Consider the following 23,590-nt stretch of genomic DNA (forward strand, 5'->3'; position numbering starts at 1 on the left):
AATAGCAGATAAATGCATTAACATTAGCTTTCACACTGCTGGGCGGAGCTTGCATAAAAAGAACTATCAGTACCAGCATTCCTTAATAGCAGATAAATGCATTAACATTAGCTTTCACACTGCTGGGCGGAACTTGCATAAAAAGAACTATCAGTACCAGCATTCCTTAATAGCAGATAAATACATTCACAAATATATAACGGCAGTCTACCCCCTTTTACAACATTCCAAAACAAATATGCGGGGCACAGCACTAGTGGGGAGCCTCTTCCCCTGGAATACAATATATTGCCCCCAGATTACAGAGTCTTTGCAGCAGAAGGGGTTAAGCCGGGCACATACAAATGAGGGGAGCGCAACTCCTAATTATCTAAACTTGCGGGGGTACTGTGATGAGGGGAGCCCACCCCTTTTATTATTAATTGTCTCACCGGGGCACTCATGAAGGGCAACCTACCCACTTAGTAAATATGTTCCCCAAATGCAGAGTTCATGCAGCGGAAGGGGTTAAATACCGGACACAGGGGATCTTAGGGGTGTCTACACCCTTTACTAATACTATGTCCCCTATTAGCAGAGTTTTTGCAGCGGAGGGCACAACAGGGGCAGAGTTTCTGGCAGCGGAAGGGTTGTTTGCAAGTTCTCACCCATCGCTGCGGCGCTTCTGCCACCTCCGATCCTCCGCATCTTCAGCGTGGCTGTCTGGAGTCTCCCTCCTCAGTCTCCGGTCCGGTCTACTCCTCTTCAGCTGCCGCCGCGCCGTCTCCGGGTCTTCACTCCTCTTGTGCAGCAGACTCCGGTCCGCGCCGTCATCTCTACGCTGGGGTCTTCTCGGGTCCTCGCCGTACTCCAGCCGCCAGGGGTCCTCGCTGGGGTCTTCTTCCCGGGGTCGTCCTTCGCGGTGCCTGCGCGCTTCTCATCTGCCGCTCCTTGGAATCCAGGGGACGGATGTCATCACTGCTCTGCTGGACGGGCTGCGGTTCCTCCGGCCCAGCGCTCCAGTCTCTCAGCAGCGGCGGCTCTTCTCCGCACTCCATCCCCGCTGGCACTGACGCGGCCAGCTCTTCTCCTCAGGCAGGGTCTCCGGCATTCTTCTGGCACTGGTGCTCCGGTCGCTGGTTCTCCCCTCGGCTTCTTCTCTGCGCAGACGGTCCTCACACACTGGCAGGCGGCTCCTGGGGCTACATGGCGACACCTTCCCCAGGTAATCTTCCCATTCCTCCAGGGCTCCTCTGGCAGCGATCCTCCCAGCGCTGCATACTCCAGTCTTCAGGCTCTGGACACTACATGGCTCCACTTCCCCAGGTACATATTCCCATTCCTCCAGGTCTCTTTCTCCTGTGCTGTGAGGCTTCTTTTAAGGGTCCTGGTGCTCCTCCACCTCCCCTCTCCTCTATGATGACTGGCTCCCGGGGCCCCAGCAACAGACCACCCCCTGGTCACTCTGCCCTACAACCCAGGGGACCCAATCAGCTGGGGACATGTTTCCCAGACTTTTTATGTTGCTGGGTAAGAAGTGACAGGACCAGAGAATTGGCGGCAAAATCCCTGTCCCAGTCTGACAGGGTCACATAAAGTTCAGCCCACAATCTACTCTGGGACTTGTAGTTCCACAATGTAAACAAAAAAAAAATCACAAGGGGATCTCCATGGTGCAATAGCTTCAGGGTATTACATTCTTCCCCCCTAAAATTATACGTGTCCTCACGTATACACCTTAACACTATACATCGGTTAACATAAGCCTTGAACTGGGTACAGCTCTGTTGGCAAACAAGTCATTGTGTCTGGAGCACAGGCCCGCCTGCGATTCTCTGATCCTGTTCGTGACGCCAAAATTTTATGTAATGTCCACCCACAACCAAACACATGACATTTACGGTGCCGAAAACTTGAACTAAATTGTGGGGTGCTAGTGTGAATCAGGTTCGGGTGATCAGAGCGGCAGACCTGCTTTACCTCTCAGACACAATGACAACACAAACATAATATAGTATCCAACTCCATTTTATTATCCTAACAAAACTTACAAGTGGCAGGTAAACAGGAAACTGGCGCACAATTGAAGCAGGCTGGTTATGGCTTCTAAATAACAGTCTCAAGTAACCAGCGTTAGCAATACAGGTAGCAGGTAAGCAAGTAACTGGTGCACAATTGAAGCAGGCTGGTTATGGCTTCTAAATAATAGTCTCAGGTAACCAGCGTCAGCAATACAGGTAGCAGGTAAGCAGGAACTTGTGCACGATTAAAGCAGGCTGGTTATGGCTATTAAACGACAGTCTCAGGTAACCAGCGTTAGCAATACAAGTAGCAGGTAAGCAGGTAACTTGTGCACAATTAAAGCAGGCTGGTTATGGCTACTAAACAACAGTCTCAGGTAACCAGCGTCAGCAATACAGGTAGCAGGTAAGCAGGAACTTGTGCACGATTAAAGCAGGCTGGTTATGGCTATTAAACGACAGTCTCAGGTAACCAGCGTTAGCAATACAAGTAGCAGGTCAGCAGGTAACTTGTGCACAATTAAAGCAGGCTGGTTATGGCTACTAAACAACAGTCTCAGGTAACCAGCGTCAGCAATACAGGTAGCAGGTAAGCAGGAACTTGTGCACGATTAAAGCAGGCTGGTTATGGCTATTAAACGACAGTCTCAGGTAACCAGCGTTAGCAATACAAGTAGCAGGTAAGCAGGTAACTTGTGCACAATTAAAGCAGGCTGGTTATGGCTACTAAACGACAATCTCAGGTAACCAGCGTTAGCAATACAAGTAGCAGGTAAGCAGGAACTTGTGCACGATTAAAGCAGGCTGGTTATGGCTATTAAACGACAGTCTCAGGTAACCAGCGTCAGCAATACAGGTAGCAGGTAAGCAGGAACTTGTACACGATTAAAGCAGGCTGGTTATGGCTATTAAACGACAGTCTCAGGTAACCAGCGTTATCAATACAAGTAGCAGGTAAGCAGGTAACTTGTGCACAATTAAAGCAGGCTGGTTATGGCTTGTAAACAACAGTCTCAGGTAACCAGCGTTCCTTAGTAGCGGATAAATGCATTAACATTAGCTTTCACACTGCTGGGCGGAGCTTGCATAAAAAAGAACTATCAGTACCAGCATTCCTTAATAGCAGATAAATGCATTAACATTAGCTTTCACACTGCTGGGCGGAGCTTGCATAAAAAGAACTATCAGTACCAGCATTCCTTAATAGCAGATAAATGCATTAACATTAGCTTTCACACTGCTGGGCGGAACTTGCAATAAAAGAACTATCAGTACCAGCATTCCTTAATAGCAGATAAATGCATTAACATTAGCTTTCACACTGCTGGGCGGAGCTTGCATAAAAAAAGAACTATCAGTACCAGCATTCCTTAATAGCAGACAAATGCATTAACATTAGCTTTCACACTGCTGGGCGGAGCTTGCATAAAAAGAACTATCAGTACCAGCATTCCTTAATAGCAGATAAATGCATTAACATTAGCTTTCACACTGCTGGGCGGAACTTGCAATAAAAAAACTATCAGTACCAGCATTCCTTAATAGCAGATAAATGCATTAACATTAGCTTTCATACTGCTGGGCGGAGCTTGCATAAAAAGAACTATCAGTACCAGCATTCCTTAATAGCAGATAAATGCATTAACATTAGCTTTCACACTGCTGGGCGGAGCTTGCATAAAAATAACTATCAGTACCAGCATTCCTTAATAGCAGATAAATGCATTAACATTAGCTTTCACACTGCTGGGCGGAGCTTGCATAAAAAGAACTATCAGTACCAGCATTCCTTAATAGCAGACAAATGCATTAACATTAGCTTTCACACTGCTGGGCGGAGCTTGCATAAAAAGAACTATCAGTACCAGCATTCCTTAATAGCAGATAAATGCATTAACATTAGCTTTCACACTGCTGGGCGGAGCTTGCATAAAAAGAACTATCAGTACCAGCATTCCTTAATAGCAGATAAATGCATTAACATTAGCTTTCACACTGCTGGGCGGAGCTTGCATAAAAAGAACTATCAGTACCAGCATTCCTTAATAGCAGATAAATGCATTAACATTAGCTTTCACACTGCTGGGCGGAGCTTGCATAAAAAGAACTATCAGTACCAGCATTCCTTAATAGCAGACAAATGCATTAACATTAGCTTTCACACTGCTGGGCGGAGCTTGCATAAAAAGAACTATCAGTACCAGCATTCCTTAATAGCAGATAAATGCATTAACATTAGCTTTCACACTGCTGGGCGGAGCTTGCATAAAAAGAACTATCAGTACCAGCATTCCTTAATAGCAGATAAATGCATTAACATTAGCTTTCACACTGCTGGGCGGAACTTGCATAAAAAGAACTATCAGTACCAGCATTCCTTAATAGCAGATAAATACATTCACAAATATATAACGGCAGTCTACCCCCTTTTACAACATTCCAAAACAAATATGCGGGGCACAGCACTAGTGGGGAGCCTCTTCCCCTGGAATACAATATATTGCCCCCAGATTACAGAGTCTTTGCAGCAGAAGGGGTTAAGCCGGGCACATACAAATGAGGGGAGCGCAACTCCTAATTATCTAAACTTGCGGGGGTACTGTGATGAGGGGAGCCCACCCCTTTTATTATTAATTGTCTCACCGGGGCACTCATGAAGGGCAACCTACCCACTTAGTAAATATGTTCCCCAAATGCAGAGTTCATGCAGCGGAAGGGGTTAAATACCGGACACAGGGGATCTTAGGGGTGTCTACACCCTTTACTAATACTATGTCCCCTATTAGCAGAGTTTTTGCAGCGGAGGGCACAACAGGGGCAGAGTTTCTGGCAGCGGAAGGGTTGTTTGCAAGTTCTCACCCATCGCTGCGGCGCTTCTGCCACCTCCGATCCTCCGCATCTTCAGCGTGGCTGTCTGGAGTCTCCCTCCTCAGTCTCCGGTCCGGTCTACTCCTCTTCAGCTGCCGCCGCGCCGTCTCCGGGTCTTCACTCCTCTTGTGCAGCAGACTCCGGTCCGCGCCGTCATCTCTACGCTGGGGTCTTCTCGGGTCCTCGCCGTACTCCAGCCGCCAGGGGTCCTCGCTGGGGTCTTCTTCCCGGGGTCGTCCTTCGCGGTGCCTGCGCGCTTCTCATCTGCCGCTCCTTGGAATCCAGGGGACGGATGTCATCACTGCTCTGCTGGACGGGCTGCGGTTCCTCCGGCCCAGCGCTCCAGTCTCTCAGCAGCGGCGGCTCTTCTCCGCACTCCATCCCCGCTGGCACTGACGCGGCCAGCTCTTCTCCTCAGGCAGGGTCTCCGGCATTCTTCTGGCACTGGTGCTCCGGTCGCTGGTTCTCCCCTCGGCTTCTTCTCTGCGCAGACGGTCCTCACACACTGGCAGGCGGCTCCTGGGGCTACATGGCGACACCTTCCCCAGGTAATCTTCCCATTCCTCCAGGGCTCCTCTGGCAGCGATCCTCCCAGCGCTGCATACTCCAGTCTTCAGGCTCTGGACACTACATGGCTCCACTTCCCCAGGTACATATTCCCATTCCTCCAGGTCTCTTTCTCCTGTGCTGTGAGGCTTCTTTTAAGGGTCCTGGTGCTCCTCCACCTCCCCTCTCCTCTATGATGACTGGCTCCCGGGGCCCCAGCAACAGACCACCCCCTGGTCACTCTGCCCTACAACCCAGGGGACCCAATCAGCTGGGGACATGTTTCCCAGACTTTTTATGTTGCTGGGTAAGAAGTGACAGGACCAGAGAATTGGCGGCAAAATCCCTGTCCCAATCTGACAGGGTCACATAAAGTTCAGCCCACGATCTACTCTGGGACTTGTAGTTCCACAATGTAAACAAAAAAAAAATCACAAGGGGATCTCCATGGTGCAATAGCTTCAGGGTATTACACCTATGTGTGTGTGTTTTTTTGTCTTGCAAAGCCTATGGGTCGGATGTAATAACGCCCGAGATCGCTGGCGGTGCGAGATGCCAGACGATCTCAGACTTTTTTTTAAAGGGGCAATCACTCACAAGGCAAAACCATGCCTTGTTAGTAATTGCCGTTTTAATAAAACGTCTGAGACTCGCCGGCATCTCGCACCTCCGACGATCTCGTGTGTCATTACATCCAGCCCTATATGTCTGTTTTTTTCATATGGAGGCGAACGTGAGTGGTTTTTTTCATGCAATTCAAAGCCTTCTGTATGTGTTTTATTATTTTCCTGTGGGTGTCTGTGTGTGGGGTTTTTTTTTTTTATGCAAAGCCTATGTGATTTATAATTTTTAACAGAGAGATTTGGTTTGGTTCCGCACAGGAAAGTTATTATAGCAATGGACATGGGTTTGTACAAAACTTGTAGAAAACTGTTAGGCTAACCAACAATACTAAGCATAGAGATCCTTGAAGGTACCTGATAATTATTATAAGTTGGTGGTGCTCCCAGAGTCAGTAAAAGCTTGAATAGGAAAGAGAAAAAAGAAAGACTCTGTGTTGGGGCACGCTTTGAAATTTGTAAATTTATTAAAACTTAACTTTTAATTTAGTTCCACATAAAAGAAGGGGGAAGGTTTTGATACAGAAAAATGTTCAAATACACAAAATATACATATATTGGTAACAATCTTCACAGAAAAAGTGTTCAAATGTATAAAGTATATAAATAAATAAATAATTGATAAATCCCACACAGGGAAAGAAGAATCTGATTCAGAATTATCAAAAATCAGGATAGGCCTGATAGTAAATTAAGAGCTACAATCACTGGGGTTTTTTTGTCCCGGGAAGGAACAATAAACTTTTAAACAATAATCTTTAAATGAGTGCCCCCACAAAGAGGTTTTCTTCTTTGGTTCCGTGGTTCCTTCCCGGGACAAAAAAACCCCAGTGATTGTATCTGTCATTTCCTCGGGGGAGCACCGCCAACACCACTAATTATTCAAGAAATTATTCCAGGTCACTTACTATATGTTGGTTACATATATACCTTATACACATTTCTCATAGCAGTGCAGGAATACCCCACTTCCATGTCAGTAAATTAAGAGCACCTATGGTGAAAAATATATGGAAAACAAATATATGCCTGGTTGATCAAGATAAAGGACACAAATGGATGAAAATGAAATGCATTTACAATTGTAGTGACAATAGGTTATTAGAAATCCATTAGCCTAATTGATCAAAAACAGGGCACAGGTAGGTATAATTATAAATACAATTCACTAATAATTAATTGATGGTAATCCCCTGGTCGAGGCTGTGTTTGCTACCGTGAAGATCCTAGTAAGAATTGGTTCCAATACGGCATTCATAAGAAAACAAAACCAAGATTGCCAAAAATTAGTAATGATCTAAAATTATTGGGAAGTAACCAAGAGATAGATACAGACTTAGAAAATTCGGAAGTTGCTCACCCTGGTGAAACGGCCGTCTGTGCTCAGTGATGCTGAACCCTTTGTAGTTCAGATCACTCCCTGGTATCCCCTGGTATTGTATGTGTCCACTGGGACTTTCTGCATTACAACCATTTAATTTTCACATATTTTTCTCTCTTTGTTTGCTAAAGTGATCATTATGACTTTTTCTTAGATTGCCACAGACCACTTTCTTCCTTTTCATTTAAAATGCTTATGTCTCTTAGCATTTATACGTGCATAGCAGTATTTCCTATAACTTGTTATTAAGCCTACTTATTTGTAATCTAAGCATGTTTATTCATGTGATTTTTCACTAAAATTCACTATTTTTTGCACCAGTCCTCATAGTGCCGCCTGGTTCTTTTTGCTATTGGGAGTGTGCTATATCCTCCCTAGGAACCACAAGTGCTTGTATATATATATATATATATATATATATATATATAATAGATGTAATGCCCAGCACTCCTGGTCCTGTAATGTATAAATGCCTGGGTGCCCTCCACAGCAGTGAGTATAAACAATCAAGGAAAAAAATGGCGTCACTCCAGGTCTTAAGGTGGTAAATCTTCAATCAGAAAAATGTGGAAACATCACAAAAAACCAACGTTTCGGGGCCCGTGACACCTTGACAAAGGGGTTACGGGCCCCGAAACGTTGGATTTTTGTGATGTTTCCACATTTTTCTGATTGAAGATTTACCACCTTAAGACCTGGAGTGACGCCATTTTTTTCCTTGATTATATATATATATATATATATATATATATATATATATTAGTGATGAGCGGGTTCGGTTCCTCGGAAACCGAACCCCCCCAAACTTCACCCATTTTACACGGGTCCGAGGCATACTCGGATTCTCCCGTATGGTCAGTTAACCCGAGCACGCCCGAACGTCATCATCCCGCTGTCGGATTCTCGCGAGATTCGGATTCTATATAAGCAGCCGCGCGTCGCCGCCATTTTCACTCGTGCATTGGAAATGTTAGGGAGAGGACGTGGCTGGCGTCCTCTCCATTTATTTATTGTTGAGTTGATGCAAATATTTGTGCTTGCTTATATCATTGTGGGGACTGGGGAGCAGCTTTATATTAATATAGGAGGAGTACAGTGCAGAGTTTTGCTGATCAGTGACCACCAGTTTCATCCGTTCTCTGCCTGAAAAAAACGCTCCTTATCTGTGCTCAGTGTGCTGCATATATCTGTGCTCACACTGCTTAATTGTGGGGACTGGGGAGCAGCTGTATTATATAGGAGGAGTACAGTGCAGAGTTTTGCTGACGGTGACCACCAGTATACGTTGTCTGCCTGAAAAACACTCCATATCTGTGCTCAGTGTGCTGCATATATCTGTGCTCACACTGCTTTATTGTGGGGACTGGGGACCACCAGTATAATATTATATAGGAGGAGTACAGTGCAGAGTTTTGCTGACCAGTGGCCACCAGTATAGGTTGTCTGCCTGAAAAACACTCCATATCTGTGCTGCATTGTGTAGTATATAGTAGGAGTACAGTGCATAATTTTGCTGACCACCAGTATATAATATATAGGAGTACGGTACAGAAGGCCACAGCTGTACCTACCTCTGTGTCGTCAAGTATACTATCTATCCAAACCTGTGGTGCATTTAAGTTTTGTACAGTTTGCTGACCACCAGTATATAATATATAGCATTACAGTACAGTAGGCCACTGCTGTACCTACCTCTGTGTCGTCAAGTATACTATCCATCCATACCTGTGGTGCATTTCAGTTTTGCACAGTTTGCTGACCACCAGTATATAATATATAGCATTATGGACGGTACAGTAGGCCACTGCTGTACCTACCTCTGTGTCGTCAAGTATACTATCCATCTACATTCTTTACCTGTGGTGCATTTTAGTTTTGCAGTTTGCTGACACAGTGACCACCAGTATATATAGCAGTACGGTACGGAAGGCCACTGCTGTACCTACCTCTGTGTCGTCAAGTAAACTATCCATCTACATTCTATACCTGTGGTGCATTTTAGTTTTGCAGTTTGCTGACAGTGACCACCAGTATATATAGCAGTACGGTACGGAAGGCCACTGCTGAACCTACCTCTGTGTCGTCAAGTAAACTATCCATCTAGATTCTATACCTGTGCTGCATTTCAGTTGTGCAGTTTGCTGACACAGTGACCACCAGTATATATAGCAGTACGGTACGGAAGGCCACTGCTGTACCTACCTCTGTGTCGTCAAGTATACTATCCATCTACATTCTATACCTGTGGTGCATTTTAGTTTTGCAGTTTGCTGACACAGGGACCACCAGTATATATAGCAGTATGGTACGGAAGGCCACTGCTGTACCTACCTCTGTGTCGTCAAGTATACTATCCATCTACATTCTATACCTGTGGTGCATTTCAGTTGTGCGCAGTATATATAGTAGTAGGCCATTGCTATTGATGCTGGCATATAATTCCACACATTAAAAAATGGAGAACAAAAATGTGGAGGGTAAAATAGGGAAAGATCAAGATCCACTTCCACCTCGTGCTGAAGCTGCTGCCACTAGTCATGGCCGAGACGATGAAATGCCATCAACGTCGTCTGCCAAGGCCGATGCCCAATATCATAGTAGAGAGCATGTAAAATCCAAAAAACAAAAGTTCAGTAAAATTACCCAAAAATCAAAATTAAAAGCGTCTGAGGAGAAGCGTAAACTTGCCAATATTCCATTTACGACACGGAGTGGCAAGGAACGGCTGAGGCCCTGGCCTATGTTAGTGGCTAGTGGTTCAGCTTCACATGAGGATGGAAGCACTCATCCTCTCGCTAGAAAACTGCAGTGCCACTCCTAGATGGGCCAGGTGTTTGTGTCGGCCACTTGGGTCGCTTAGCTTAGTCACGCAGCTACCTCATTGCGCCTCTTTTTTTCTGTGCATCATGTGCTGTTTGGGGACTATTTTTTTGAAGTGCCATCCTGCCTGACAGTGCAGTGCCACTCCTAGATGGGCCACGTGTTTGTGTCGGCCACTTGTGTCGCTTAGCTTAGTCACACAGCGACCTTGGTGTGCCTCTTTTTTTCTTTGCATCATGTGCTGTTTGGGGACTATTTTTTGGAAGTGCCATCCTGTCTGACACTGCAGTGCCACTCCTAGATGGGCCAGGTGTTTGTGTCGGCCACTTGGGTCGCTTAGCTTAGTCACACAGCTACCTCATTGCGCCTCATTTTTCTTTGCATCATGTGCTGTTTGGGGACTATTTTTTTGAAGTGCCATCCTGCCTGACACTGCAGTGCCACTCCTCGATGGGCCAGGTGTTTGTGTCGGCCACTTGTGTCGCTTAGCTTAGTCACACAGCGATCTTGGTGTGCTTTTTTTTTTCTTTGCATCATGTGCTGTTTGGGGACTATTTTTTGGAAGTGCCATCCTGTCTGACACTGCAGTGCCACTCCTAGATGGGCCAGGTGTTTGTGTCGGCCACTTGGGTCACTTTGCTTAGTCACACAGCTACCTCATTGCGCCTCTTTTTTTCTTTGCATCATGTGCTGTTTGGGGACTATTTTTTTGAAGTGCCATCCTGCCTGACACTGCAGTGCCACTCCTAGATGGGCCAGGTGTTTGTGTCGGCCACTTGTGTCGCTTAGCTTAGTCACACAGCGACCTTGGTGCGCCTCTTTTTTTCTTTGCATCATGTGCTGTTTGGGGACAATTTTTTGGAAGTGCCATCCTGTCTGACACTGCAGTGCCACTCCTAGATGGGCCAGGTGTTTGTGTCGGCCACTTGGGTCGCTTAGCTTAGTCACACAGCTACCTCATTGCGCCTCATTTTTCTTTGCATCATGTGCTGTTTGGGGACTATTTTTTTGAAGTGCCATCCTGCCTGACACTGCAGTGCCACTCCTCGATGGGCCAGGTGTTTGTGTCGGCCACTTGTGTCGCTTAGCTTAGTCACACAGCGATCTTGGTGTGCTTTTTTTTTTCTTTGCATCATGTGCTGTTTGGGGACTATTTTTTGGAAGTGCCATCCTGTCTGACACTGCAGTGCCACTCCTAGATGGGCCAGGTGTTTGTGTCGGCCACTTGGGTCACTTTGCTTAGTCACACAGCTACCTCATTGCGCCTCTTTTTTTCTTTGCATCATGTGCTGTTTGGGGACTATTTTTTTGAAGTGCCATCCTGCCTGACACTGCAGTGCCACTCCTAGATGGGCCAGGTGTTTGTGTCGGCCACTTGTGTCGCTTAGCTTAGTCACACAGCGACCTTGGTGCGCCTCTTTTTTTCTTTGCATCATGTGCTGTTTGGGGACAATTTTTTGGAAGTGCCATCCTGTCTGACACTGCAGTGCCACTCCTAGATGGGCCAGGTGTTTGTGTCGGCCACTTGTGTCGCTTAGCTTAGTCACACAGCGACCTTGGTGTGCCTCTTTTTTTCTTTGCATCATGTGCTGTTTGGGGACTATTTTTTGGAAGTGCCATCCTGTCTGACACTGCAGTGCCACTGCTAGATGGGCCAGGTGTTTGTGTCGGCCACTTGTGTCGCTTAGCTTAGTCACACAGCGACCTTGGTGCGCCTCTTTTTTTCTTTGCATCATGTGCTGTTTGGGGACAATTTTTTGGAAGTGCCATCCTGTCTGACACTGCAGTGCCACTCCTAGATGGGCCAGGTGTTTGTGTCGGCCACTTGTGTCGCTTAGCTTAGTCACACAGCGACCTTGGTGCGCCTCTTTTTTTCTTTGCATCATGTGCTGTTTGGGGACAATTTTTTGGAAGTGCCATCCTGTCTGACACTGCAGTGCCACTCCTAGATGGGCCAGGTGTTTGTGTCGGCCACTTGTGTCGCTTAGCTTAGTCACACAGCAACCTTGGGGCGCCTCTTTTTTTCTTTGCATCATGTGCTGTTTGGGGACAATTTTTTTGAAGTGCCATCCTGTCTGACACTGCAGTGCCACTCCTAAATGGACCAGGTGTTTGTATTGGCCACTTGGGTTGCTTAGCTTAGTCACACAGCTACCTCATTGCGCCTCTTTTTTTCTTTGCATCATGTGCTGTTTGGGGACTATTTTTTTGAAGTGCCATCCTGCCTGACACTGCAGTGCCACTCCTAGATGGGCCAGGTGTTTGTGTCGGCCACTTGTGTCGCCTAGCTTAGTCACACAGCGACCTTGGTGTGCCTCTTTTTTTCTTTGCATGATGTGCTGTTTGGGGACTATTTTTTGGAAGTGCCATCCTGTCTGACACTGCAGTGCCACTCCTAGATGGGCCAGGTGTTTGTGTCGGCCACTTGTGTCGCTTAGCTTAGTCACACAGCGATCTTGGTGTGCTTTTTTTTTTCTTTGCATCATGTGCTGTTTGGGGACTATTTTTTGGAAGTGCCATCCTGTCTGACACTGCAGTGCCACTCCTAGATGGGCCAGGTGTTTGTGTCGGCCACTTGGGTCACTTTGCTTAGTCACACAGCTACCTCATTGCGCCTCTTTTTTTCTTTGCATCATGTGCTGTTTGGGGACTATTTTTTTGAAGTGCCATCCTGCCTGACACTGCAGTGCCACTCCTAGATGGGCCAGGTGTTTGTGTCGGCCACTTGTGTCGCTTAGCTTAGTCACACAGCGACCTTGGTGCGCCTCTTTTTTTCTTTGCATCATGTGCTGTTTGTGGACAATTTTTTGGAAGTGCCATCCTGTCTGACACTGCAGTGCCACTCCTAGATGGGCCAGGTGTTTGTGTCGGCCACTTGTGTCGCTTAGCTTAGTCACACAGCGACCTTGGTGTGCCTCTTTTTTTCTTTGCATCATGTGCTGTTTGGGGACTATTTTTTGGAAGTGCCATCCTGTCTGACACTGCAGTGCCACTCCTAGATGGGCCAGGTGTTTGTGTCGGCCACTTGTGTCGCTTAGCTTAGTCACACAGCGACCTTGGTGCGCCTCTTTTTTTCTTTGCATCATGTGCTGTTTGGGGACAATTTTTTGGAAGTGCCATCCTGTCTGACACTGCAGTGCCACTCCTAGATGGGCCAGGTGTTTGTGTCGGCCACTTGTGTCGCTTAGCTTAGTCACACAGCAACCTTGGGGCGCCTCTTTTTTTCTTTGCATCATGTGCTGTTTGGGGACAATTTTTTTGAAGTGCCATCCTGTCTGACACTGCAGTGCCACTCCTAGATGGACCAGGTGTTTGTATTGGCCACTTGGGTTGCTTAGCTTAGTCACACAGCTACCTCATTGCGCCTCTTTTTTTCTTTGCATCATGTGCTGTTTGGGGACTATTTTTTTGAAGTGCCATCCTGCCTGACACTGCAGTGCCACTCCTAGATGGGCCAGGTGTTTGTGTCGGCCACTTGTGTCGCCTAGCTTAGTCACACAGCGACCTTGGTGTGCCTCTTTTTTTCTTTGCATGATGTGCTGTTTGGGGACTATTTTTTGGAAGTGCCATCCTGTCTGACACTGCAGTGCCACTCCAAGATGGACCAGGTGTTTGTATTGGCCACTTGGGTTGCTTAGCTTAGTCACACAGCGACCTTGGTGCGCCTCTTTTTTTCTTTGCATCATGTGCTGTTTGGGGACAATTTTTTTGAAATGCCATCCTGTCTGACACTGCAGTGCCACTCCTAGATGGGCCAGGTGTTTGTATCGGCCACTTGGGTCGCTTAGCTTAGTCACACAGCTTCCTCATTGCGCCTCTTTTTTTCTTTGCATCATGTGCTGTTTGGGGACTATTTTTTGGAAGTGCCATCCTGTCTGACACTGCAGTGCCACTCCTAGATGGGCCAGGTGTTTGTGTCGGCCACTTGTGTCGCTTAGCTTAGTCACACAGCGACCTTGGTGCGCCTCTTTTTTTCTTTGCATCATGTGCTGTTTGGGGACAATTTTTTTTAAGTGCCATCCTGTCTGACACTGCAGTGCCACTCCTAGATGGGCCAGGTGTTTGTATCGGCCACTTGGGTCGCTTAGCTTAGTCACACAGCTACCTTATTGCGCCTCTTTTTTTCTTTGCATCATGTGCTGTTTGGGGACTATTTTTTGGAAGTGCCATCCTGTCTGACACTGCAGTGCCACTCCTAGATGGGCCAGGTGTTTGTGTCGGCCACTTGTGTCGCTTAGCTTAGTCACACAGCGACCTTGGTGCGCCTCTTTTTTTCTTTGCATCATGTGCTGTTTGGGGACATTTTTTTTGAAGTGCCATCCTGCCTGACACTGCAGTGCCACTCCTAGATGGGCCAGGTGTTTGTGTCGGCCACTTGTGTCGCTTAGCTTAGCCATCCAGCGACCTCGGTGCAAATTTTAGGACTAAAAATATTATTGTGAGGTGTGAGGTGTTCAGAATAGACTGGAAATGAGTGGAAATTATGGTTATTGAGGTTAATAATACTATGGGATCAAAATGACCCCCAAATTCTATTATTTAAACTGTTTTTTAGGGTTTTTTGAAAAAAAACACCCGAATCCAAAACACACCCGAATCCGACAAAAAAATTTCGTTGAGGTTTTGCCAAAACGCTTCCGAATCCAAAACACGGCCACGGAACCGAATCCAAAACCAAAACACAAAACCCGAAAAATGTCCGGTGCACATCACTAATATATATATACCGACTGGACAATACTTTGCACATGGGGGGTCATTCCGAGTTGATCGTAGCTGTGCTAAATTTAGCACAGCTACGATCATTCACACTGACATGTGGGGGGACTCCCAGCACAGGGCTATCCTGCCCCACATGTCAGTGCGGGCCTCCCCCCCCCCGCGCAGAAGTGCAAAGGCATCGCAAAGCGGCGATGCCTTTGCACTTCAAGAGTAGCTCACGGGCAGCGCAACTATAGCGTGCTGGCCGGGAGCAACTCATCACTCACCCGACCCCCATTCGGTCCGGCCACACCTGCATTTGCCGGACTGCTCCCACGAAATGGCGGCCAAATGCCGCCATTCCGCCCCCTCCCACCTAGCGACCGCCTCTGCCTGTCAATCAGGCAGAGGCGATCGCATCTCTGCTACGGCCTTCGGCCGTCTGACATGCGCTGGCACACTACGGGGCCGGCGCATGCACAGTAGGGGCCCGTTCTCTCGGCTGTAACAAAAAGCAGCGAGCAAATGGGTCAGAATGACCCCCATTGTTCTATAGATTATTGTGTGCCTGTCAGGGAATGCTGTGGCTTGTAGTTACACAACAGCATACGAGGTTGTCTTCCCTCCATCCTTCCCTGCCATGACAACATGGCACTGTACAGATGAAAATAAATGTAAGTGAGTACATTTGAAAGCCTGGAGCCTCCTCGTGCCCGGCAATGGGCATAAGGCATCACTTTTTCTTAATTTATTTATTTTTTGCCAAGTGCGCCCAGTCTATGCAATGTGATTTACAATCAATAGAAAGTGATTGCACATTGTTTGTCATCGATAAACAGGAGGAATCCTTGACGAAATAATAAGCTGCAGCTGATGACAATCAAAGTGTGCTGAATACTGTTCATAGGAGTCTGATTGCATATCCTCCACCCGACGTGTATGTAAACTATCACAGCATCCAAATACAGCAAATAATATTAGGATACTAAAGAGATTCTGTACACCGAGGATGGCTGGCCTGGAAAGATTCTATCATTAGCGGGTGAAAAGAAATTATGCTGGGTGCTTATTAGCCATCTAAACTGGAGGAAAGTACAGCTATCAACTTGTGAGATTTATACAGATATGATACACAAGTAATATATAATTAATATCTGTTTAAACTAGTGATGAGCGGGTTCGGTTCCTAAGAATCCGAACCCCCCCGAACTTCACCCATTTTACACGGGTCCGAGGCAGACTCGGATTCTCCCGTATGGCTCAGTTAACCCGAGTGCGCCCGAACGTCATCATCCCGCTGTCGGATTCTCGCGAGATTCGTATTCTATATAAGGAGCCGCGAGTTGCCGCCATTTTTCACTCGTGACTTGGAAATGATAGTGAGAGGACGTGGCTGGCGTCCACTCACTTTGATTCAGGGGGCTGCAAATATCTTTATTCTGGGGACCAGCAGTATTATAGGAGTACAGAGCAGAGTTTTGCTGACCAGTGACCACCAGTATTATACGTTCTCTGCCTGTAAAGACGCTCCATATCTGTGCTCAGTGTGCTGCATATATCTGTGCTCACACTGCTTTATTGTGGGGACTGGGGACCAGCAGTATTATATAGGAGGAGTACAGTGCAGAGTTTTGCTGACCAGTGACCACCAGTATTATACGTTCTCTGCCTGAAAAAATGCTCCATATCTGTGCTCAGTGTGCTGCATATATCTGTGCTAAACTGCTTTATTGTGGGGACTGGGGACCAGCAGTATTATATAGGAGGAGTACAGTGCAGAGTTTTGCTGACCAGTGACCACCAGTATTATACGTTCTCTGCCTGAAAAACGCTCCATATCTGTGCTGCATTGTAGTATATAGTAGGAGTACAGTGCATCATTTTGCTGACCACCAGTATATAATATATAGGAGTACGGTACAGAAGGCCACTGCTCTACCTACCTCTGTGTCGTCAAGTATACTATCCATCCATACCCGTGGTGCATTTCAATTTTGCAGTTTGCTGACCACCAGTATATAATATATAGCAGTACGGTACAGTAGGCCACTGCTCTACCTACCTCTGTGTCGTCAAGTATACTATCCATCCATACCTGTGGGGCATTTCAGTTTTGCACAGTTTGCTGACCACCAGTATATAATATATAGCAGTATGGTACAGTAGGCCACTGCTCTACCTACCTCTGTATCGTCAAGTATACTATCCATCCATACCTGTGGTGCATTTCAGTTGTGCGCAGTATATATAGTAGTAGGCCATTGCTATTGATACTGGCATATAATTCCACACATTAAAAAATGGAGAACAAAAATGTGGAGGGTAAAATAGGGAAAGATCAAGATCCACTTCCACCTCGTGCTGAAGCTGCTGCCACTAGTCATGGCCGAGACGATGAAATGCCATCAACGTCGTCTGCCAAGGCCGATGCCCAATGTCATAGTAGAGAGCATGTAAAATCCAAAAAACAAAAGTTCAGTAAAATGACCCAAAAATCAAAATTAAAAGCGTCTGAGGAGAAGCGTAAACTTGCCAATATGACATTTACGACACGGAGTGGCAATAAACGGCTGAGGCCCTGGCCTATGTTCATGGCTAGTGGTTCAGTTTCACATGAGGATGGAAGCACTCATCCTCTCGCTAGAAAAAAGAAAAGACTTAAGCTGACAAAAGCACAGCAAAGAACTGTGCGTTCTTCTAAATCACAAATCCCCAAGGAGAGTCCAATTGTGTCGGCTGCGATGCCTGACCTTCCCAACACTGGACGGGAAGAGGTGGCGCCTTCCACCATTTGCACGCCCCCTGCATGTGCTGGAAGGAGCACCCGCAGTCCAGTTCCTGATAGTCAAATTGAAGATGTCACTGTTGAAGTACACCAGGATGAGGATATGGGTGTTGCTGGCGCTGAGGAGGAAATTGACAAGGAGGATTCTGATGGTGAGGTGGTTTGTTTAAGTCAGGCACCCGGGGAGATACCTGTTGTCCGTGGGACGAATATGGCCATTGACATGCCTGGTCAAATTACAAAAAAAAATCACCTCTTCGGTGTGTAATTATTTTAACACAAATGCGGACAACAGGTGTCAAGCCGTGTGTTGCCTTTGTCAAGCTGTAATAAGTAGGGGTAAGGACGTTAACCACCTCGGAACATCCTCCCTTATACGTCACCTGCAGCGCATTCATCATAAGTCAGTGACAAGTTCAAAAACTTTGGATGACAGCGGAAGCAGTCCACTGACCACTAAATCCCTTCCTCTTGTAACCAAGGTCCTGCAAACCACACCACCAACTCCCTCAGTGTCAATTTCCTCCTTACACAGGAAAGCCAATAGTCCTGCAGGCCATGTCACTGGCAAGTCTGACGAGTCCTCTCCTGCCTGGGATTCCTCCGATGCATCCTTGAGTGTAACGCCTACTGCTGATGGCGCTGCTGTTGTTGCTGCTGGGAGTCGATCGTCATCCCAGAGGGGAAGTCGGAAGACCACTTGTACTACTTCCAGTAAGCAATTGACTGTCCAACAGTCCTTTGCGAGGAAGATGAAATATCACAGCAGTCATCCTGCTGCAAAGCGGATAACTCAGGCCTTGGCAGCCTGGGCGGTGAGAAAAGTGTTTCCGTTATCCACCGTTAATTCACAGGCAACTACAGACTTGATTGAGGTACTGTGTCCCCGGTACCAAATACCATCTAGGTTCCATTTCTCTAGGCAGGCGATACCGAAAATGTACACAGACCTCAGAAAAAGAGTCACCAGTGTCCTAAAAAATGCAGTTGTACCCAATGTCCACTTAACCACGGACATGTGGACAAGTGGAGCAGGGCAGACTCAGGACTATATGACTGTGACAGCCCACTGGGTAGATGTATTGCCTCCTGCTGCAAGAACAGCAGCGGCGGCACCAGTAGCAGCATCTCGCAAACGCCAACTCGTTCCTAGGCAGGCTACGCTTTGTATCACCGCTTTCCAGAATACGCACACAGCTGAAAACTTCTTACGGCAACTGAGGAAGATCATCGCAGAATGGCTTACCCCAATTGGACTCTCCTGGGGATTTGTGACATCGGACAACGCCAGCAATATTGTGCGTGCATTACATCTGGGCAAATTCCAGCACGTCCCATGTTTTGCACATACCTTGAATTTGGTGGTGCAGAATTATTTAAAAAACGACAGGGGCGTGCAAGAGATGCTGTCGGTGGCCCGAAGAATTGCGGGCCACTTTCGGCGTTCAGGCACCGCGTACAGAAGACTGGAGCACCACCAAATACACCTGAACCTGCCCTGCCATCATCTGAAGCAGGAGGTGGTAACGAGGTGGAATTCAACCCTCTATATGCTTCAGAGGATGGAGGAGCAGCAAAAGGCCATTCAAGCCTATACATCTGGCCATGATATAGGCAAAGGAGGTGGAATGCACCTGTCTCAAGCGCAGTGGAGAATGATTTCAACGTTGTGCAAGGTTCTGCAACCCTTTGAACTTGCCACACGTGAAGTCAGTTTAGACACTGCCAGCCTGAGTCAGGTCATTCCCCTCATCAGGCTTTTGCAGAAGAAGCTGGAGACATTGAAGGAGGAGCTAAAACAGAGCGATTCTGCTAGGCATGTGGGACTTGTGGATGGAGCCCTTCATTCGCTTAACCAGGATTCACGGGTGGTCAATCTGTTGAAATCAGAGCACTACATTTTGGCCACCGTGCTCGATCCTAGATTTAAAACCTACGTTGTATCTCTCTTTCTGGCAGACACAAGTCTGCAGGGGTTCAAAGACCTGCTGGTGAGAAAATTGTCAAGTCAAGCGGAACGTGACCCGTCAACAGCTCCTCCTTCACATTCTCCCGCAACTGGGGGTGCGAGGAAAAGGCTAAGAACTCCGAGCCCACCCGCTGGCGGTGATGCAGGGCAGTCTGGAGCGAGTGCTGACATCTGGTCCGGACTGAAGGACCTGCCAACGATTACTGACATGTCGTCTACTGTTACTGCATATGATTCTCTCACCATTGAAAGAATGGTGGAGGATTATATGAGTGACCGCATCCAAGTAGGCACATCAGACAGTCCGTACTTATACTGGCAGGAAAAAGAGGCAATTTGGAGGCCCTTGCAGAAACTGGCTTTATTCTACCTAAGTTGCCCTCCCTCCAGTGTGTACTCCGAAAGAGTGTTTAGTGCCGCCGCTCACCTTGTCAGCAATCGGCGTACGAGGTTACTACCAGAAAATGTGGAGAAGATGATGTTCATTAAAATGAATTATAATCAATTCCTCCGTGGAGACATTCACCAGCAGCAATTGCCTCCAGAAAGTGCATGGGGACCTGAGATGGTGGATTTCAGTGGGGATGAATTAATAATCTGTGAGGAGGGGGATGTACACAGTGAAAGGGGTGATGAATCGGACGATGATGATGAGGTGGACATCTTGCCTCTGTAGAGGACAGATTGCAAGGACAGATTGATTGCTTCTTTTTTGGTGGGGGCCCAAACCAACCAGTCATTTCAGTCACAGTCGTGTGGCAGACCCTGTCGCTGAAATGATGGGTTCGTTAAAGTGTGCATGTCCTGTTTATACAACAAAAGGGTGGGTGGAAGGGCCCAAGGACAATTCCATCTTGTACCTCTTTTTTCTTTCATTTTTCTTTGCATCATGTGCTGTTTGGGGACAATTTTTTTGAAGTGCCATCCTGTCTGACACTGCAGTGCCACTCCTAGATGGGCCAGGTGTTTGTGTCGGCCACTTGGGTCGCTTATCTTAGTCACACAGCTACCTCATTGCGCCTCTTTTTTTCTTTGCGTCATGTGCTGTTTGGGGAGTATTTTTTTGAAGGGCCATCCTGCGTGACACTGCAGTGACACTCCTAGATGGGCCAGGTGTTTGTGTCGGCCACTAGGGTCGCTTAGCTTAGTCACACAGCTACCTCATTGCGCCTCTTTTTTTCTTTGCATCATGTGCTGTTTGGGGAGTATTTTTTTGAAGGGCCATCCTGCGTGACACTGCAGTGCCACTCCTAGATGGGCCAGGTGTTTGTGTCGGCCACTTGTGTCACTTAGCTTAGTCACACAGCGACCTTGGTGCGCCTCTTTTTTTCTTTGCATCATGTGCTGTTTGGGGAGTATTTTTTTCAAGTGCCATCCTGTCTGACACTGCAGTGCCACTCCTAGATGGGCCAGGTGTTTGTGTCGGCCACTTGGGTCGCTTAGCTTAGTCACACAGCTACCTCATTGCGCCTCTTTTTTTCTTTGCATCATGTGCTGTTTGGGGACAATTTTTTTGAAGTGCCATCCTACCTGACACTGCAGTGCCACTCCTAGATGGGCCAGGTGTTTGTGTCGGCCACTTGTGTCGCTTAGCTTAGCCATCCAGCGACCTCGGTGCAAATTTTAGGACTAAAAATAATATTGTGAGGTGTGAGGTGTTCAGAATAGACTGGAAATGAGTGGAACTTATGGTTATTGAGGTTAATAATACTATGGGATCAAAATGACCCCCAAATTCTATGATTTAAGCCTGTTTTTTAGGGTTTTTTGAAAAAAACACCCGAATCCAAAACACACCCGAATCCGACAAAAAAATTTCGGTGAGGTTTTGCCAAAACGCGTCCGAATCCAAAACACGGCCGCGGAACCGAACCCAAAACCAAAACACAAAACCCGAAAAATTTCCGGTGCACAGCACTAGTAATTTGTATTTGTTAGAGTTCTTCGTGTTAGCACATTAATTATGGCTCAGAGTCCAACAATTCCCTGAAACATTTTTGAACTGAGTAGGGAATGTAAGAAGCCACATATTTCTACAAAAAGGTGACCTAAATTGTTAAGTTTAGCCCACAATCTATTTATTATTTACAACATGAATATTATGAAGTAATGCATGTTGACGTAAAGCTATAAAAAAACCAATGCTAAATATTGACTAAATAGTGGCTGTCTTCAACCCCATACAGAACCACCCATCATGCCCGAGGATACCCAGCAGGAAACTGACTTGCAGAAATCGTACACACTACACCTGCAAGCGATTGATCCAAACCAGCCAACCACGCCGCAGGACATAACCCAACCACCCCAAACATCCCACAGCCCCCAATTGAGCCCAACACCACCCCAGCCACAAATGGCCCAGAGTTTTGGTCCAGTTGGGCCACACAACAGGCGCAACACTATGCCTGTCTGAACACCCACAGCCAATACCTTGCCAGTCTGCCCCATCATCTGCCTAGACTCAGTCGGAACTCAGGCAGACTGATAGTTCAAGTTGGCAGAGTAGCAAATTCTATGGGGCAGATGAGGGCAGACAACAGCCAAATGCACGCAAATTTACAAAGAATCATGGATGACCAACAGCGGCAGCAACAAGCCCTCATACAAATTATACAACATAACCAATTAATAAACGAAAGCCTCTCCCGAATCATTGCCAACAACACTGCCGCAACTACACAACTCACAGCAAGCCTCAACAACCTGAGCCAAAGCCTAAATGTGTTGGCATCCCACCAACTAAGCTCAAGTTCAGGAACAACCACACCAAGCCAGACCCCAGTTACCTCCCCAGTTAGACGATCCAGGAGAACCAGGACCAATGAACCATCCCAATCCTCTGCACCCAGCAAACAAAAAACAAAGAAATGATCAAGGCTGCAGCAACAACTACAGTATGTTATTAGAAAATTACAAATTATCTAATTGATTCACTCAAAATGCCTGAGTTTAAGGTAATAATTTAATCATACGCAATATGTGTAATGTTTCATTTGTTAATGAGTGACAGTGTAAGTTATACATTTTATTGCCTAACTGTAAACAACATGAGAAATAACAAACAATAATGCAACACAAACAGAATTCAGACCTATGAAACATTTTATAATTGGTGTTAGGCAAGGTTAATTATGAATAAATAATACTTACCGGTAAAATAACGCAGAATCACTTCTTGCCTTACCTGCCTCCCTACATCTGTACTCACACTGTCGCCAGATGTTTCTAACTCACCTACTTGCTGACTGTTTTCTTCATCACCAACATGTGGCAGATGTTGGCGCAAACACATGTTATGAAGAAAACAGCAGCAGAACACAATCCTAGTCACCTTTGAGGGACTATACAACAAAAGCCCTGCAGACTTATCCAGACACCGAAACCTAGATTTCAGCACCCCAAAACATCTTTCTATCACATTCCGCGTGGACTTATGTGCATTATTATAATTGTCTTCAGCAGGAGAATCAGGTTGGGACAATGGAGTAAGGAGCCAAGAGTAGCAGCCATAACCAATATAGGCAGACAGATATAGGCAACATTAGGACATGTGGTTTATGGAAAAAACATAATGACGAGGTTGAAGTTACCACACATACACACAACACACTTGGAACATATGATAATTAATAGAAAGCACTAGGTGCTGATGAAATATATAAGTGTGTGGGTGAAATATTGATATTAATATCTTATTAAAAGTGCGGTACCTGTGAAAAGAAATTTACTGATTAGTAAAAAATGTTTACACTCTTTTGACTGAGTATATTTAGGAGTAGCCAGCAACACTTTGTTTTTATTTGTCCTGGTTTGCATTTTCCGTCTGTATGACCTCGTCAAACTGGACCTAGACCCTGAGACAGCACGCTCTCGCTCTGTCTCAGGCCTGCACAAACT

The 23,590-nt window shown here is 46.5% G+C and overlaps 1 long non-coding RNA gene across 1 annotated transcript in view; it reads left to right on the forward strand.

Moving 5' to 3' along the window:
• The window catches only part of LOC134970154 (uncharacterized), a 177,029-nt gene extending 153,724 nt beyond the window's left edge, over positions 1-23,305 (forward strand). Inside the window, exon 4 of the long non-coding RNA XR_010189696.1 lies at positions 21,877-23,305. This is a non-coding gene — a long non-coding RNA (uncharacterized LOC134970154). The remainder of the gene's footprint in view (positions 1-21,876) is intronic.
• Positions 23,306-23,590: the final 285 nt, after the last annotated feature.

Source organism: Pseudophryne corroboree, chromosome 11, assembly GCF_028390025.1.
Source record: "Pseudophryne corroboree isolate aPseCor3 chromosome 11, aPseCor3.hap2, whole genome shotgun sequence".
In the NCBI taxonomy this organism is placed as follows: domain Eukaryota; kingdom Metazoa; phylum Chordata; class Amphibia; order Anura; family Myobatrachidae; genus Pseudophryne; species Pseudophryne corroboree.